Source organism: Phyllostomus hastatus, unplaced genomic scaffold (assembly GCF_019186645.2).
Source record: "Phyllostomus hastatus isolate PE091 unplaced genomic scaffold, TTU_PhHast_1.1 phas_scaffold_78, whole genome shotgun sequence".
In the NCBI taxonomy this organism is placed as follows: Eukaryota; Metazoa; Chordata; class Mammalia; order Chiroptera; family Phyllostomidae; genus Phyllostomus; species Phyllostomus hastatus.
In genome coordinates, this window is record NW_025334041.1 from 68,615,279 (window position 1) to 68,634,073 (window position 18,795).

Sequence of the window (18,795 nt, forward strand, 5' to 3'; positions counted from 1 at the left end):
TAACTGAGACCCAATACTTCTCTTTTGTGAGCAACTTGTTCTGAGATAGTGATTAAAGAATTTAAAGAAACATTCCAAAATACATATACATTTCATAAAAAGTTGTAGTTTGTAAAAAGTTAAATAAATCCTTTGCCTTAAAGCAAATATTATACAAAACAATTAAAAGCTTGCAGCTTTTTGTTCTATCCTAGGATTTAGGACCTGAGAGACCCAAATGAGACAGAGTAACACTCACAGGCACACATGAAAGCAAGCCACACTGTGCTGGGCTGTACCGGCACTGAGTAACTAAGTCCAAGTCAGAGTAGATCTGTGGGTTCCCCAAGGGGACCAGGGGACATCTGTTGGTTTCTGATCCAGTTTTGCTTTCCCAGTGTGACATGGGGAGGAAAAGTGACAAGTCCGGGACACTTGGCAGTTATTTCTTAGTGTAAGTTAATGCACTTCCCAAACGGTGTGCTGAGGTGCCCCAGTTCTCTGCCGACGTTTACGGGAGTAGAATATGCTAAGCTTTCAAGGGAAACACAGCAATGCTGCACACTGACCGAGCACCACAGGGGCTACTGGCTCTGAGTAGTTCGCAGTCAACATCAGCTTCACAACATTCCATTTGATGATGTCCTGTCTTTGCAGACCTGGGGTTAGCAGTTTCTGTGATGAGAGCAGGTGCAGCCTAAAAGTCAACATGGAGCAGGAAGCGAGAGAGAGCAGCCGGATCTGATTGGACTTCACGGCTAGACAAAGTGTTCAGAACCCAACAGGCACTCACATCACATTAATAAGTAATAAAGTAAGCATATTATTTTTCTTTCAATTTCACATATATTTTTAAAATAGCTAAAAGGTTTGGGGACATATGTGCTTATTAAGTTGTTTAGCCCTAACTACTTAATAAAAGAGACCATTGGATATTTCTTCTGACTTAGAGACAACAGTGAGAAAACTTCTAAGATATGAGCCAATGGAAGTTTGGGAACCTCTAAATTTATAAATCGGTATTCTCATTCATAATTAAATCTGAAGTCATTTTGGTTCAAATCCCTGGGACTTGATTACATCTGGGTTAACTGAACAAATGATATTCTTGAATATGTCAGGCGGAGGGCTATACCCTCAAATCTGAGGCGACTCCAAAATTCCCCACCCCCCAAAACCAGCCTTCATAAACAAGTAGCTCCCTCTTTATGGTCACCTGCTGCAGGGCTGGCGGCTTCTCGTGGTGCCATTCAACTGTCTCTAACCTCCCTGTGCTCAGCTTTCTAATCTATAACAAGGATCTGACTCAGGTGGTTAGCATGAGGATGAAATGAGCTAAGATTTGTAAGGTACTTAGAAAGGTTCTCAAGCCCTGGCTGGTGTAGCTCAGGGGATTGAGCGCGGGCTGCTAAACCAAAGCATTGCAGGTTCAATTCCCAGTCAGGGTACATGCCTGGGTTGTAAGGCACGGCCCCCAGCAACTGCACATTGATGTTTCTCTCTCTTTCTCCCTCCCTTCCCTCTCTAAAAAATAAATAAATAAAAATTTTAAAAAAGAAAAGTTCTCATGTTTTATTGTAATTGTCATCAATATCACCATCATTATCATCACCACCTTCCTATTTTTTTTTTAGGGCATTGAAGCTTTGGCATCATGCTAGATTTGTTCATTTGAGATTAATTGCTAAGTCCTAATACTTGCAATTTTGAACCAGGCCTCACATAACTCAGGAACTCTTAAGGTAAGTGTCTCAATACAATTTGGGAAAAATCTTTTAGTTTTTTTTTAAGTGTTTAAAATTAAATTTATTGGGGTGACATTGGTTAATAAGATTACATAAGTTAAAAAACCTTAAATCACATCTTTTAACATCCTTATTTAGAGAACTTCATATACCCTTCTTTTCCTTTATATTTCCACCATTACATAATCCTCATTGCACAATCTACTTTATTTTCTGCTCTTTCATGTTTTTCTTGGGACATCAGGAAACACATCTTTCTCTTTTGAAGTTATCCTTTACTTTCTTGGTGTCCTAGTGAGTAGGAGTCCCAGTACGAAGCTCACAAGGCTCTGTGCTCTCACGGTGTGACACAGCGAACGCCCTGAGGCTACCAGTCCTTCTCCAGGTGGGCTAAGCGCTGTTTTTGTGCATTGATTCTTCTCTGTCTGCAGTCTCCTGCATAACAGGTGAGTGGGTTACCACAGAGTGTTCATCAGCCCTCTTAACAGACTCACCTCTAAATCACAGGAATGTCATCAGTGTGGAAAGGGAGAGGGCCTCTGAGCAGCGTCGGGTCACGTGCTGGGCCGTGTTGCACCTGGGCCCTTCTTGTTCTCTTCCAGGTGTCTAAGGTGTGAATTCTTTTAGGATAATGCACAGCTCACAGGGGCCTGGAACCACTTTCAGAGGGAAAGATGGAGGTTATTAGGTTCAAGGCACATTTTCCATTTTTCATTGTGTTGAACGAGTATGGGAGAGGAAAACAGAGCCAGGCAGGGCCAGGACATGGAGCAGAATGGAAGTTCTCTGACTGAGGACTCCCTCCCAGGCATCTTGTTCAACCTCTCCTAACTTGCCTCAGCAAGTCCTGCTGCTTTATTCTGCCCGACGTGTTCTTGGCAGGAGAGGTCTTGGGAGAGTGAACTTTCAGTGTTAGCAGATATGTTTATCAGTAAACAATGGATGGGGTGTTTCCTTCAATGAATTCTGAGTCACATATGATCTGCCTCTCCGGACCTCTGACATGCTAGGACTTATGTCAGACAGATGCCACCCTGCCGCACTCTCTCAGGCTGCACTTGTATTTGTGCCTCCCACATTCCTCACACTGAACCCCAAAAGCACACCCTCCAAGGAAAGAAGAAAGGAAGTGAGGGAGGCTGCAAAAGAAAGGTGGAAAAGAGGAGAGGTAGAAGGAGAGAGAGGGAAGAATCGATGATGTTTGGTGGTCCTGCATTGGCAATTATTTCTAAGTTAATGAGTTAGTTCCTCCTCTTCCGTAGGTAGAACAGTAGGTAGGTAAGAAGCTAAACCATTTTTATTCAGGGTTTTATTTGTTTGTAGAGGATCAACCTAAACAGTTTTGTTTGTTTTCGGTTGATTGCTAAAGTAGAGGACACTTCTGCACAGGACTTTGCATGACCTAATGGTACCACAATCAGTGTTTGACCCCATGGTTCTAGAAAAAAAAACTTTAAAATGGAAGAAGTATGAAAAAGAGTTTCTGCTAAAAGACCACAAAGCATTATCATCTTTAAAACAAGGATTTGCTACCTGGTGCATATAAATGGTTACCAAAGCAAAGAAACCCAATACCTTTGGAGGCCTCCATCCCCACTGTCCTCTTTTGGAGACAGTGGGCCTGCTGAGTGAGCACACAAGAACTCCAGGAAACTTGGTGTGGACCCACATGAAACGACTGCTAAGCAGGGGCCTGCAGCTCCAGAAACAGTTTCCAGCTGCTCAAGAGTTCTGCCCTGATGTCGGCTTGCCCCTGCCTGGGGCCTGCAGAAACCTGGGCAGGACCAGGGGTCCTCACGAGGCTGGTCCAGCAGATGTACAATGTACTTGCTCTTCCTTAGGCAGAAAGTGTTTTTTAATGAGAGTTTTCTCCAGGTGTGCAAAATAAGTGTGTTTCCCTGGAGCGCCTGGTCACATCTTAGCAACAGGCAGAGAGGAGCAAAGGATGCTGAGTGGATGCTAGGGCCCATAGGTGGAGTTGATGCAGAGAGCTCTGGCTACAAATGTGGGGCAGAAACAAAGTGCTTGTCCTGCAGTTAAAGAGTGTGCATTCCAGAGCTAGAGCCCCCATTGGAATGCTGCCTTTGCTGCTACTTTGTGACTATGTGACCTCGGACAAGTTGCCAAACTCTTCTGAGCTTCAGTTTCCTTAACTGTAAAATACAGATGATATTAGTATGGACCTCAGAGGGATGTTATAAAGGTTTTTATTATAATTATAATACACATTAATATTTGCATCTTACTTAGAACAGGGCCTCATATATAGTAAACACTAGGTAAGTGTTTATTAGGTGAACTCATAGATCAGACCCGGAGTTCCAGGTGCTATTACTGCCCAATAACCCAGCACAAACCAAGTGGCATAAAAAACCAGCCTTTTATTATGCTCACACATTTTGTGGATCAAGACCCAGTGGCTTGCCTTGGCTCCGTAATGTTGGGGGCCTCTGTGAGGAAGACTGGAAATGCTGGGAGGGACAGAGGTGGCTGGAGGTCCTCCGCTCACCTGTCTGGGCCAGCCAAGAGTGGCTCAAAGGCCAGGCTCAGCTGGGACCACTGGCCAGAGCACCTGTGGTGCACCTGTGGTTCACGCCTGGCTCACAGCCCCGGCTTTGCCCATCTGGGTAGCTGGGTTCTAAGAGTGAGTGTTTCAAGAACGCATGTAAACAGCTAGAATGAAGCCATGTGGTCTTTTGTGGCTGAGTCCCAGACACCACAGGAAGTTACTCGCACTACTCTGTACTATTTGAAGCTGTCACCAGCAGCCCGAGATTCAAGGGGAGGTGACATGGACTCCATCTCTCCATGGTATGTGATGAGATAGGAGACCCTCAATAGCCCCATCTGCCTTGGGAGTCCCCTGTACACTGCTTGAGTGGGCAGAGCTGCCACTTCGGGACATGCCCAGAGGAGCCCAGCCCTGGGTTGACTTTGGCCACCCCTACTGGAAGCGCCCGTCAGAAAGGAATCTGAGGATCAGTGCCCCTTTTCATAGGGACTGAGGTACAGGACTCTGGAGTGCCTTGCAAGGCCACAAAGCCAGGGTCACATCCTTGTTCTCCACGCCCTGCCTTCCAGCACCAGGGCCGAGTCTCCCGTTACTGAACCCGGTGCTGAGGGCTGATTAAGAACACCACTGAGGTTGCTAGTGCTCCACGGTTTTAGTCACAGGCTATTATTTCACTTTAAAAATCAGTGATAGGATTAAGGCAACTGTGGTTTTAAAAGCCAGCTCCTGGTCTGAATACCCATCAGTGAATCAGAGGACAAATGTTCCCATCGTGCTGGTAAAGAACAGAAGTTATGGGGAAAGTGTCAGATTGAGGCAAATGTCGTTAAAGTGTAATTCCATTCACTGTGAAGGCCAGCTTTGGGAAGAGTCTGTTCTAAGCAGCGAAGCTCTACTGGAGCCCAAGACACAGAAAACCCAAAGCTTCAGCCAATGGCTGCTTTTATGTTTGAATTTTTATGGTGTCTATACTTATGAATTGTACTTAGTGTCCATCTTACCAGGGCTGTTTGAAAGGACCGTGTCGATCCAAAGAAAAGTAAGAATCATACAGTTCACTTTGGATCTCAGAATGTGGCTTTTCCGTTGTTCTCACAAGGCAACGTTTCTATAGATCTATGCATCGGTTAATCAATATGCCTGTGTGTTTCTATACATCTTTATATCTCCTGCCTTAGCAGTCAAGTGTAGTAGCTGGATTGGACATATTTGAAAGGCAGGACTTAATTGTGTGTGTGTGTGTGTGTGTGTGTGTGTAAATAGCCTATGTTTTTCTGATTTTAAAAAATACTTTATTGCCTTATAATTTTTTTAAAAAATAACAAATAAAGTAAACTATCCTAAATCCAGTCACACAGAGGCAAAACACTATCAATATTTTGATGAATATATTTTCAAATCACAATCTTTTCATGGATTTAGAGATAGTTCTAACTTTTTTACTGCTGTTGTTAAGTGTGTTCTGGACTTATCTTACGATGATAAACAATCTCGTCACCATGCGCGGTGATAAACAGCGTTCTGCGGGGCCAGCCCACAGTCATTCACTTAACAACGACACAGGGTGTCGCAGTGAGCCGAGGAAAACTCGGCCCATAGTTAAAAATCATTCTTTCACATTATGGGAAGACAAGCGATTCCAAGTTTAAGTGTGTGTGCACGCGCACGCACACACATGCACACCATGCTTCACCGAATGTGCTGCGCATTCGCCCTCACGCAGCCGGCGGGTTCCGCGTGTGTCCTCCTAGCGGCGGGGCTGCTGCGTGAGACATGTGCATGTTCGCTGTTGGGACGGTTCGATGACTACACGTCTGCCCTGGAAACATCCCCCCGCACCCTCACACGCCTTTGTCAGCATAGGTGTCATAAACCGTGAGTGTCAACCAAGCAAATGGCATTGTTTATTTTCATGTAACTGGTCATTTGTATGACTTTGAAAACTTACCTGTTCTTTATCCATTTTCACTGAGGTATTCCCTCCCCCTGCAACCAGAGGACATTTTCCCCCCCAATGCTTTTTAGAGAGAGAAGAGAAAGAGAGAAACATCAGTGTGAGAGAGAAGCAACTGGTTGCTTTGACTGGTTGCAATTGGTTGCCCCCTGCACGCGCCCAGACTGAGGACTGTAGCAGCCACAACAGGGACTCCGTGACCCTCTGATTGTGGGATGACACTCTAAGCAACTGGGTCACACTGGCCAGGCCTCCAGGTATTCTTTTAAAATTTGTAATTGTTCTTTGCATACTAAGGGTACCAGCATTTTGTCATGTGTTTACTTGTATTTTTTCTCAGTTTATCTTTGTTTTAAAGTTGCTTATTTATGTTTAATTTTATTTAATTTTTGCCATATGGAAGCATTACAATGTTAAATGTCTCAGTTTTCCTTATAACTTTCTGTTGCACATAGAACTTACTTAGTCTATATATATATATGACCCTAGACTAAGGCCCATATATAGATGTATTGGGGCCTTGGTGTGTGTATGTACATATATGTGTATATATATTTCTAATATATATATTTTAAAGCCACTTATGCTTTTTTCCTGGTGTTTTAGTATTTCCATTTTGCTTTATTCTATTATAATTTCAGTATAAGAGGCTCAACTCTCTTTTTGCTTCCTAAGAGGTTGGTGGTCATCCAGTTAGGCCTCATTTGGGAAAGCCTTGGTGGGAGAGGTAGAGGGAGGAGGAGCTGGAGGACACCGAGACTACAGGCAGGCCTGGGTCCTCTCTCCGAGCCTGCCTCCCCAGCACCGGCTCAGCACAGAGGAGGAGGAGTGGGGAAGCCGGAGGAGCTGCTTCAGGCATTGACTTTCCAGGAATGTTGGTTGAAGCCAAAAATAAAATGGGAACCCACGTTTCCTTTACGGGAATGATAAACAGAATGGTGATGAGGGAGCTCATATGACAGTTTCTACTTCCCTCAGGGGCCGCCCTTCTCCGTGCTGGTTCTGTGGTGTCAGAGCCCACGTGCCCCTTGCGTCTGCCCTCCGCCACCGCCACCGTGTGGTGTTAATGCCCACACTGACGGTGCTGGTGAGCAGCAGCACGCTTCCGGCCTGCACCCCTCGAGGGTCAGCACTGACCAACTCACCCAAGTGCCTCCTGCACCCACATGGCCCCTGGCTCATAGGCGGCACTCTGAAGGTCTTTACTTGAACAAAAAGGAAGTTCTCTATGAAGTGATGCTGACTTTGTTGGGTCCACAATGGAATTAGTCCCCAGCAGGGGTCATGATGAGTCAAGCAAAATGTGGGCCTTGTACTGGATTCATTTTCATGCACGCCTTCACTTCTCAACAGGAATGGGCTGGGTCTGCCACACACCCAGCCCTGTGCCGGATCCCAGGAACTGGGAGGGAAGAAACCACAGTGGGAGTGAGATGAGGCAGAAGCCCTTGAAGACACACAGGACGGACCCCTGATCACACCTGAGGAGTCAGGAGCAACTTCTGAGAGAGGTGGCTTCAAAAACGAGTCTTGAAAAATAAGGACAGGTGAGAAGGTCAATTCATTATTTGTAAAAACACTTCCTCCTAGGTAATTCAGGGCAGAGGGTGGCATGAAAATGGGTCCAGGTTTTGTTTTGGTTGCAGACTGAGCTCTTAAACTTGTCAGAAAGGCTGGGCAGGGTTTGCTTCTAGTTTCTCTTTTTCCCATCTGGATACCTGTGGCAGTTCCCAGTTTGGATTCCTATGTTCTCACACTATCACTAGGACCATACTGGAGTTCACCTCGTTGGGCTCTGAGGAAGCAGTGGGAGAGGATGGGGTTGGAGGAAACCGTGTGGTCAGCTGGCTCAGGCTGGAGCCTGGAGGTCAGCACCAGGCTGGGCCAGAATCCTGGCTGGGGGCCAAGACCAGACACCCTCCGGTGGGACTGACCCTGAGGGCTGGTCCCACCACGGATGGGCACCAGGAGAGATGAAACAAATGGCAACTCTGAGAGCCTCAGCCCCAAAGCAGACAAACTCACTCCTGGGGGCCTGTGCCAGTGGGGGATCCCAGCTTCCCAAGGCAGCTCCTCCCCAGAGCCCTGAGTGTCAGCGATGGGGTACAGCTCAAGCTACTGGGGAGGCCCAGCTGCCTTTTCTGGGTGGAAGCTGAGCCCTTGAGACAGGAGGAGGCCTGTTTTAGCCCCTTTGCCTGCAACTGCACTATGCTCTGGGGGCTCCTACTGGCAGAGTTTTCGGCCGGAGCTGTGAGAGCCCCAGCTGGACTGTTCCTGACGAGATGCTCACCCAAGCTCTGTGTGGACCTTCCCAGCAACAGAATTCACCGAGACAGCCCACTCTAGTTGGTGCATGTGGTTCCCTCTCTTTTTAAAACTGTGATAAAATATACATAACAAAAAATTTACCATTTTTTCATCTTTTTCAAGTGTGCAGTTCTGTGGAATTAAGCACATTCACATCATTATGTAACCATCACCACCATCCATTTCCAGAACTTTTTTTATCTTCCTAAACTGAAACTCTGCCCATTAAACACTCATTCCCATTCCCCCTTCCCAGCTCTTCTGTTTTCAGCCTCTGTGAGTATGACTAGCCCAGGTGCCTCCTGGAAGTGCAATCACAGTGTTCGTCTTTCTGTGATTGGCCTGTCTCGGCACAATGTCTGCAAGGTTCATCCGTTTGTGGCCTGTGTCAGAATCCCCTTCTTTTTAAAGGCTGAGTAATATTCCATTGTATGTGTAGGCCACATTTTGTTTACTCATTGCCAGTGGACATTTGCATTGTCTCACCTTTGGCTCTCATGAATAATGATATGAACATGGGTACAGGTGTCTATTTGAGGCACTGCTTTCGATTCTTTAGGGTATATGCCTAGAAATGGAGTTGGCAGGTCATATGCTCACTCTGTTTTCATTTTTTGAGGAAGTGCATGCTATTATTTACCACAGTGGCTGCCACATTTCCCATTCCCACCAACAGTGCACAAGAATTACCATTCCCTCACATCCTCGCCAACACTTGTTATTTCCAGTTGTCCACATGCTTCTCTTAACTGAGCTGAGATCCAGTGCCCTTCAGTGTCCTGCCACTGCTCCCAGTTGTGAGCTCTGGGACCGTGTGGCTCAGTCTGGTCTTCACTCTGCTAGAGAGTGTCCAGGTGGTCTGCATCCTCTGGTAGGACCCACGAGACTGAGGAAGATTGCCCAACATTATCTGACCCCCAGAGACTGATGGAGAACCACAGCTTCCGTCGTTCTGCACACTTCACTTATGTTTTCTAAAAAATTGCATGTGTTTTGCCAGCATCTTGGAATGCGCTGGCTCATAAGGAGTTGGATCATTTAAGACATCCATCCTTTCAGACAGGAGTCCTGTTAGACCAGGCAACTTCCCAAATTACCTTCTATGATTTGATTCCTTTTACTTCCTTAAGTAATATTTGACACATACAGAGGTACACATGTGACAGATGTTTACATTCATATAAGTTAAGAGGCATAGTGATCAAATGAGTACTCACGAACTTGCCATAAATACAAGAACTAGAACATTACCGGTACGTTTGAAACTACCTTGTGCACCTCCCCAGTCCCAGTCCCATCTTCCCTTCAGAGGCAACCATGCTCCTCCAGATTGTTCTATTCATTATTTTGCTCATATAACAATAGCTTTGCCATAGATGTATGTATAACCAAATAATATAGCATGTCATTTTACTTGTTAAGCTGTATAAATATGTTATCTTTTGCAGTTTTCCTCCACTCGTCTTTGGTTGTGTGTGGCTCAAGTTCCCCGTTTTTCACCACAGTGTACCATTCCTTTGTGCATCTCTCACATTTTGTTAATTTATCCTTTTTAGTAGGTGAGCATCTGGGTTACTTGCAGTTTGGGGCTGTTGCCCACAGTGCCGCAGAGAGGTGTTCATTTATTGCTCCTCAACCCCAAATCCATGTTTCCCTGTCCTCCTTTGTGATACTGGCGCTGGACTCTATGAACACCCTTTCCTTTTGTTAGGTTTGTCACTAGAAGGTTCTGAGAGGGACCCCAGTGCAGAAGGAAGGGCTTCTCTGCCTGGTTCTGAGTGTTTTCCCACTCTGGGTCTACGGCATGGCTGCTAGTGGTGTGTGGGACACACAGGGCTTTCACCTTCTGACAAGCTTTGTTGAGACCCTGGTGGGGCTTCCTGCTCACCAGCCGTGGCTCAGGCTGTGCAGCAGAGGTGGCACAGAAAACCAGTTCTGCCCTCTCCCTGAGGCCCGAAGCCCAGCCCAGTTTGCTCCTTCCTTGGAACTGCCCCTTAGCCCTGTGGTATCTATTAGAGCTTGTTTATCCCTCCTCAGCAGCGAGTCCCTGTTACTAGTTAATACACCTTTATGTTATGTTTTCCCTGCTCAAATTGCTGGTGTGGTTTCTGTCTCCTGTCTGTGCCCCCAACTGCAGCGGGCAGTGGTGGGTGCAGTGTCCCAGGGCACATGGTGTCAGACAGACTGGCTCATCTCACTGCCCCTGTGTCATTGGAGCTGGTGGCTGGCACCCACAGGCTGGTTTTCAGCTCCAAGCTCTCAAACGGTATGTACTTACTGTTCCCTTTTGACTCGTCATTATTGCAAAAACTAAACTATTCCCGCGATCACTTTTGAATGTCCATCTTTTAAAGACACCCTCATTGTAGGAACATCTGAGACCCACAGGTCCCTGGATTTGATCACCTGGTAATGGTGATTCGCATGAGAGCATCTGTCCTGGAAGCCCAGCCCTGCTCAGGCCAGCATCTTCTGAATGTTGTCGCCTAGATCCTACTTCCTGCCAGGTGCAGGAGGAGGAGAGGGTCCCAAACAAACTCCTCTAGGAAAGCCAGGAAGGGAAATGTCCTCTTGCGTTGCTTGGGCTAATGGAGCACTGAGGTCCCCAGCTGCTCCCGAATTCTTCCATCTAGAGTTTTTGTTCCTTGTCAGTGTAAGCTTCATGTGACATCTCACATGAAGCTCATATGCTTTCAGAAAGGACCTCCAGTGCCCAGGCTCCCACGTCGGGCAGACCTGAATTTGCATTCAGGACCTGAACTTGCTTTCAGCAACTCCTCTGTCCCTCTGTCTGAACCAAGAGCTGCATGCTCAGCCCCAGCTCCCCTGAAGCAGGATGGCAATTGGATGGATATTCTAGATAAGTGTGCGCACAAGACAGTGGACAGAAGGAGCTGGGGAGCTGGGAGCTTTGACAGCACTGTGCCCGGTGTCCAGCACCAAGGAAACATTTTGAAAAGCTGTTTACCAAAATGCCATTTTATATAATTATTTCCAGAAATCTATTCTTCTGCATATAGGCCTGAGAGCCTCTGAAACAATATTCACATACAAAACATTTTTAAGGGATTTCTAAGTGGTGGGCTTTGGAGTAATTTTAACTTTCTATTTTGAATTTTTCCCCCTTTTCGAGTAGTTTTCCAGAAATAAAGTTAAATTTAGTAAACACAGAGATGAATGGAAAGAAAAAAAGCCTTTTTGGTGGAGGCTAAGTGAGCTGGGGCAGCAGAGTTTGGGGTGGGGAAGCATGGGGTCCAGATCAGTGGAAGGAAGGGGGACTGGAAGTCTCAGGGCGGGTGCAAGAGGAACCAAAGGGCGGACACTGACTTTTTGGAGCCTGGGGATCGCTCATCCTCTGTCCTCTGGACCAGCTCAGGAGCGCTTCCCAGCACTAACCGCTGTACACCCTTGGGCGGAGCTGTCGTTCAGCAAAGTGACCGCGCGAGGGCACCATTCACCTGCTGCAGTCTCTCTTCCCTCCTCTGTGGGCGGGTTCCAAGGCAGTCACTTGGTTGGAGCCTGGGAGGTTTTTCATCCCTTCTTTCTTGGCAGTTGTTGACACACTGGGTGTTTTTCGCACGACTGCTTGTGACTCGTTAGTCCCCCATAAACCCGAACTATTTCACAACGCTGTCCTGTACTCATAGTGCTTTACACTCCCGACAGCACCTTCAAGGCTGATGCTACATTTAAATGCCACATCCCTCCTGTGAGTTACCCCATTCTGCAGGAGACGGAACTAAATTTCAGAGGGATTAAAAATTCCATGGAGTTTTAGCAGAAGCAAATGTACAGCACAGGTTACCTGAATTGACAAATAAATGGCAAAATGTTTCTCATGTTGCATTTCATTCTTTAAAATTTTTCTTGTTCTGTTCCCTTTGCTTGCAATATTCCTTTCCCACTGGTCCCCTAAATTCTGCCTGTTCAAAGCTCATCTCTTTTATGCTGGTCTCTTGCCTCCCATCTTCCCCTGGTTTAGAAATCTGACAAACCAGTTTGCTTTCTGCACCTTAGCTTTTCAGAGCTTCCTTCTCCCCTGGAGGAAAGTGGGGCTGATGAGCCCACCTGGAAGCGCGGTGCTGGGGTGGTGCCAGCTGGTACACTGAGAGGCACCAGCAGACAGCACCAATCAAGACATCCCACTGGGAAGCTTGGGGTAGCAGCATGAGCTCAGCCCCAGCCCTGCTCTGAGCAGGTGAGAGAACCAAATGGCCAGTGCGAACAGCAGGTGCCTGGACTCATTCCTCCTTGCATGACTCAGTCTCCATCTGCACTCAGCACTGGTCTCTTTACCATCATCTCCCCAACCAGATCGTAAATGCAGGGGTGGGAGTGCTCCACCTTTCCCCTCTCTGCTGACCTGGAGCTTGGTGACATGGTCTTATACATTAGATGGCAGCTGTTGAGCACTGGACTTTGTGCCTCATCCTGTCTCCTAAGTTCACAAATGAGCAGCAACCCTCAGAGTCCTTATGGCTGAACTTGAAACAGAGGTGACAATAAAACCCTTCCAGGAGTCACAGGCCCTTCTTCCCTTGTGCTACTGGAGCAGAATGTGGCTGGGTGTGTGTGGTGCACTCACCAGCATTAGTGTCACTTCTGTCTAAATGTTGATGGTTTTTCCAGCACCAGCTGCTCTGCTGATCCCCCTTTATCATGGCAACACCTCGGTGCCATGGCTGGCACGGGAGGACTCTGTCTCCTGACAGCCATGACCATCTCTGAGCCTTGCAACCTCTGCATGTGGAGGCAGGTGGAGGCCCTCCTCAAGGAGGAGGACGCAGGCTCAGGTGCTCAAGGCTTAGAAGATAATACAGGACCATGACTTCTGATCAAAGGGCCTGGGGAGTGCTCACATGAGCTCCACAGAGGCTCCTGGAAAAGAGAAATGCTTGAGGGTCTAGGAATGGGGGCAAAAGGGAGGATTCTGCCCACTCTCCCAGCATCTGGGAGGCACTGACCTGAGGTACCATCTGCCTTCTGGGCCTGCAAAGGCTCCTCAGAGAAAGGCAACTGGGTGTGGGAGTCAGGGCTGCCCCACCAGCAAAGGGGGGCGGGGTGGGGTCTGGATGAAGCCAAGACCAGTTGAGGCTGCTTTGTCCTTTGGGCCAACTGGTTAGGAAAAGTGTGAGGTGGGTGAGGGGAGGAGACTCCCCATCCACAACCAGGAAGCTCTGGTCACACCACACTGGGGAACGCTGTGTGAGAGGACGCAGACATAAATGTGAGGGCCATCAAGCATCCCTGGCCCAGGCTTCCTGAGTTTTCCATGGGTTCCTGGACTCATAACTAACACTGCAGGCCCTGAGGAAATTAGTAGAATAAGCTTCCCTCTAACAATTGAGGACACAGACTCAGAGAGGTGGTGATTTGCCCAAAGTCACACAGGATTAGCCAGAAATCAAGTTTCTTCAACCTCCCATCTTTATTCTCACATTTCCTCTTTATGTTCCAAGGCCAAAGCCAGCAACCCAGCCCCCTTCCTGCCTGTTATGTCAACATTCCACCATCGTTTGTAACGTTGACTGACAGCAGGAACACAGTCTCCTTAGGGGCTGCCACGCAGTGCAGCTGCAGCAACTCTGTGCGCCTATTGGAACAGAAGGCCCCTGGCAACTCCACGGTCCTATAGGCCTCCTACTGGCCCTCTGGGCAGCCCGCTCCCTTGGTTTGCTGCTCTTGTCTCTCCCAAAGTCCTTCCGGTCACTGCTGCTTGAGCCGTCAGAGGCAGAGAATGAGAGTGTGGAGGTAGGCACCTGCCCTTCCATGACCCAACCTGGAAATAGCATAGGTCATTTCCACTCCTTCCGTGGGAGGGGATGAGATCACATGACCATGCTGCAAGGGAGGCCGCCATATAGCTGCCAGCACCTGCCAGGCCACGGTTCTGCTTACAGGGGAGGACAGTTAGGCTCTTCCTCCACAGAGGGTCCTACTTATTGACATTTTACAGATGAGGAAACCCAGGCACAGAACGATTAGAAAACTCCTCCAAGAGCAGTGTGGCCCTGGGATTCGTACCCAGGTCACTTGGCTTTAAGCCTATGCTTTGAATCATTATGCTATCTTGGATTTATAATACAATATTAATTTTAACAAATAATGCAGATCTGAACATTGACCGCCTGCTATACTATTCTACCTCAAGCATCAAAGCCACTCATTTGTCGGGAAAGTACCTTGAGATAGATGACGTTGGGTTGGAGAGCTACATCTCACACATACTCGTGACTTTGGAGTGAGAGCCAGGATTCAGTTGTGTTCAGAGCCTCAGAAGCTGGCAGGGAGTGGACAGGCAGCGGCCTCTTGCAACACTGCTGCTCAAGGGCTGGAGGGACCTGCTGCTCAATGCTTTGTAGGGAGTATTGCCTTGTTCTCCCTCAGCTCTGGAGAGCAGTTTCCCTTCCTGCTGCTTCCAGAGATGCAATTGCTACAGCAGCAACTGCTGGGGTACAAAGGAAGTGACAGCAGCTCCCAGCCACACAGCTAGTGCGTCCTTCGGCAAGGCAAGGGCCTGGGAGGCATCTGCTCTCCTTAGAGGAATTTTTAGAGACTCAGTGTCTTAAAGAGCTCATCGCTACACTGTTGCCTCATTTTATAGTTCTCCTCCTCCCTTTGTACACTGTCGGTCGTTGTTAGCACAGCAGATGGAGAAACTGGGAGGTCAGAACAACAAAACAGCATGTGCCATTTGACGTCAATGTACAGTTATAAAGGCACATCCCACGTGCTCCTTACAGGTGGTCGGTTCCCATCAGACCCATGGTCAGCGGCAACGGAAAGGCCAGAAGAGGCTTGACGGCGACCACCGATCACCAGAGAGTGGTAGTGGCAGATCCTCCTGTGCTAACTACAGAACACACTACCCAGCGTGCCCGGACCAGCCACCGTTTTCTTGTTAATCCGTTCGTTTTCCCTGCTAGGCATTGGCAGGGCCAGCACAGTGGATGGCCCTGGTCACTTCAGGAAACCTCCTGATCCAGTGACTTCTAACTGTTAGGAGTTAAGAAACCAGTATTGCCCAGAACGAGCACCTCCATACTCACGTCCCGAGGTAGTCTCCTGTGCACTCTTGGGGCTCTGACGCCTCGAAACCCGCCCATGAGTTCCCTGTGTAAGGATGAGAACTCCTCTCCTAAATTCCTCCACTTAATTTATCTGTTAATCACACCTGTGGAAATGGAGCAGCTCAGTTTTTTACCAGAGAAAAATTAAATGTATGAGGGCAAATGCATGGGATGGGACACTATGCAACAATTCCAGAGGGAGAGATAGATATTATACACAACAACATGGAAAAACCTCCAAGACAGTAAAGTTTGAAAGGCAAAATAAAAATTAATTTATTTAATTAAAATATATATGTCGAAAATGTGCTGGAGCTGCAGCAATGAGCATAGAAATGTCTCTGTGGGAGCCCACGCTGCTGGGGCCCTGGTGGGGAACAGGACGGAGAGACGTGAGGGGCAGGCCGCACGGGGCTGTTGGGTTTGTTCCCAGGACGGCGGTGAGGCTTGTGGGCAGGCGTGATCGCTTTCACTTTTTCAAGTCTCAGTGTACCTACTGTGAAAAGCGTTGCTGGGGGGGAGGGGGGAGGGGCGGGGTCTGAGGCCGGAGAACAGTGTAGGTGGCCGGGGCGCGGAAGGCCAGGCAAGGGGGTCTCTGAGGCGGGACCGCAGGGGGGAGAGGTGAGCCGGAAGACCCGGGAGCTACAGGCCCTGGGACGTGTGGGCGGAGGGCACTGTGGAAGGAAAAGAGAAGAATGCAGGAGGATTCCCGGTCAACAGTGCGCAGACTGGGAGAGGAGCAGGCTCGGGAGGGACGATGTCAAGAGTTGTGCTTTGGACCCGTGGGCAGGCCTCTCAGAGGTCCAGGCTGAGGTGTCCGGCAGGCAGGTGGTGGTCCGGCTTCAGGCTGGAGGAGCGTGTTTGAGAGCTGACGTCTTCTAAACACCATGTAGAGCTGGGGTTGGGAGATACCCAGAAGGGAAGGGAAGCGAGCCCAGACTGAGCTGGGGGCCCTCCCTGTGTAGGAGGAGAGCCTGCAGGGCTCGCGCCCGGCAGCCAAGGGCAGAAACAGTTGCAGAGGGAGGGAGTGACCACCTCTGACAAAAGCTGCGGACCCCACTCACATAAGGTAAAACGTGTGCAGGCGACCTTTGAACAACGCGGGTGTGAACTGTGCAGTCCACTTACACACGGATTTTTTTTCAAAAAGTGCATACAATGCTGTAAATGCATTTTATTTTATGATTTCCTTAATAACATTTTCTTTTCTGTAGCTTAGTGTATTGTAAGAATACAGTGGGTAACACAAATAACATACAAAATAAATGTTAACTGCTTATGTTATTGGTATGGTTTCTGGTCAACAGTAAGCTATTACTACATTTTGGAGAACCCAAAGATGCCCTCAGATTTTTTACTGTGTAGTGTCTATGCCTCTAACCCCCATGTTTTTCACAGGTCAAACACACACACACACACACACACACCCCACACACAACACCAGACATATAAGCGCATGGAGAGTTTCGGAAGAACACAGACTGAAGGGTTAGGGGTTGGGTCGAAGGAGGCGGTAAAGGGTGGTTCCCCTTCATACTCCTGTAACAGACGTCTGGGTCTGTGCACCACTCGTGTAACTTATAGGCCTCCTGCCTGTCAGGACAGCTCAGGCTGCCCCAGCCTGCCTTCTCGCTGTGCTGTGAGAGCGCCTCCCTCCGTACATACCAGGCACTCCCCTTCCTCCCCTGACCTGGGCCTGACTCCGATACTGGTCCTCACTCTGAAGAGTACACGGAGCACCTGACGGATGATGCACAGGTGTGTACCATTGTTGGCCATGTGCAGTGCTACCTGGAAGAGAAAGGTCCACGAGGGAGATCTGTTGAGGCACGTAATTGCAAGGCTCATTGGTGGCAGCTTGCACTCCCTGAGGGCTCCTCATGCTCTCCCTGAGATCAGGCAGAAAATGAGGTTGAGGTCTCCGCTGTGCCAATGGAGGTACCTTGCAAGTATCTCTATGCCAAGGACCACAAGACCATATATTCACAATTGCGCCATCCTCTGCCATGTCTGTCATTGTGCCCTGCCCTCCCACTCATACCAGGCCTGTGATTTTATGCTTACGAGCCACCTGCTAGACAACATGCAGCATGCAGACCCTCCATTACAGTTCCTGTACAACTGCACCATGGCGCTGCTGGATGTATGTGCCTTCTGCCACAGCCTGGCCAAGGATGCTCACAATGCCCTGCTGATCATCTGGTCAATTGGCCAGGCCAAGAAGCTTCTGGGCCACGGTCTGCTGCTGTGTAGGCTGCAGGAGTGCAGCCAGAAGCAGGAAAAAGTGGAGCAGGGGCAGCAGGTGCCCTTCTACCTGCATGTCAACCTAGAGCTGCTGGAGTGTGCTTATCCCATGCCTGCCATGTTCCTGGAGATCCCCTACATGGCCGCCCATGAGACTGATGCCTGCCGAAGCATGATCAGCAATCGATCGCATCACCAGCTGCAGTTGGGCGAGTGACAGACCTTGCTGAGTCTCTCTGAATCAAGGAGGGAACATGTGGTCACTTCCTCCAAAGCCTTGAAGATGGTGACTGGAAGACCTGCCACAGTCTGATCATCAATGATAAGATTAATGGCAAAGTGGGAGACCTTTTTTTCTGAGGCTGATAAAGTGTTAAGCCACGCTGGTTAGGAAGATACAGAAAGAGTCACTGCAGACCTACCTCCTCACCCACAGCAGTGTCTATGATTCCATCGGCATGGAGACATCGTCTGACTTGTTGAGCTGGACCTGCCCACTGTGCACCCTACAGTCAGCAGGTCGATCATTAACAAGCTGTTGAAGGCCTCCTTGGATCAGCCAACACAGATAGTGGTGATGTGCCGTGCTGAGCCAAGATTTTAATCCAGGATTGTTTATATGTGGAACAGCTGAGTGTCCCTCGATATAAGGCTGTTTTTAAAGTAAAGTGTAGTGTAAGGTTTTCTTAGACCCTGCTGAGGAAATAAACAGCCAGTTAGCCATGGAAACAGGCAGATGAGCTTTATTTTGGAAGTTTGTGCTCCCGGGTGATGTTTTCGCACCCGGAGAAGGGGCTAAGAAAAGACCCCCCAGGAGAAGGGAAAGGGTGGGAGTTTTATATGGCTGGATTTCTCGCGGGAGCCAAGGATTGGTTCTTGGTGAACAAAGAAGCAACATATCATTGGTGGCTCCTGGTCTGACATCAGTCACCTCTTCTGGGTTAGAGTTCAGTCACCATATTCCTTGTAGTCCAAACGGTGGCC

The 18,795-nt window shown here is 48.4% G+C and overlaps 1 pseudogene; it reads left to right on the forward strand.

The window, feature by feature from the left end:
• Positions 1-17,262: 17,262 nt before the first annotated feature.
• LOC123811268 lies at positions 17,263-18,415 on the forward strand (annotated as a pseudogene).
• Positions 18,416-18,795: the final 380 nt, after the last annotated feature.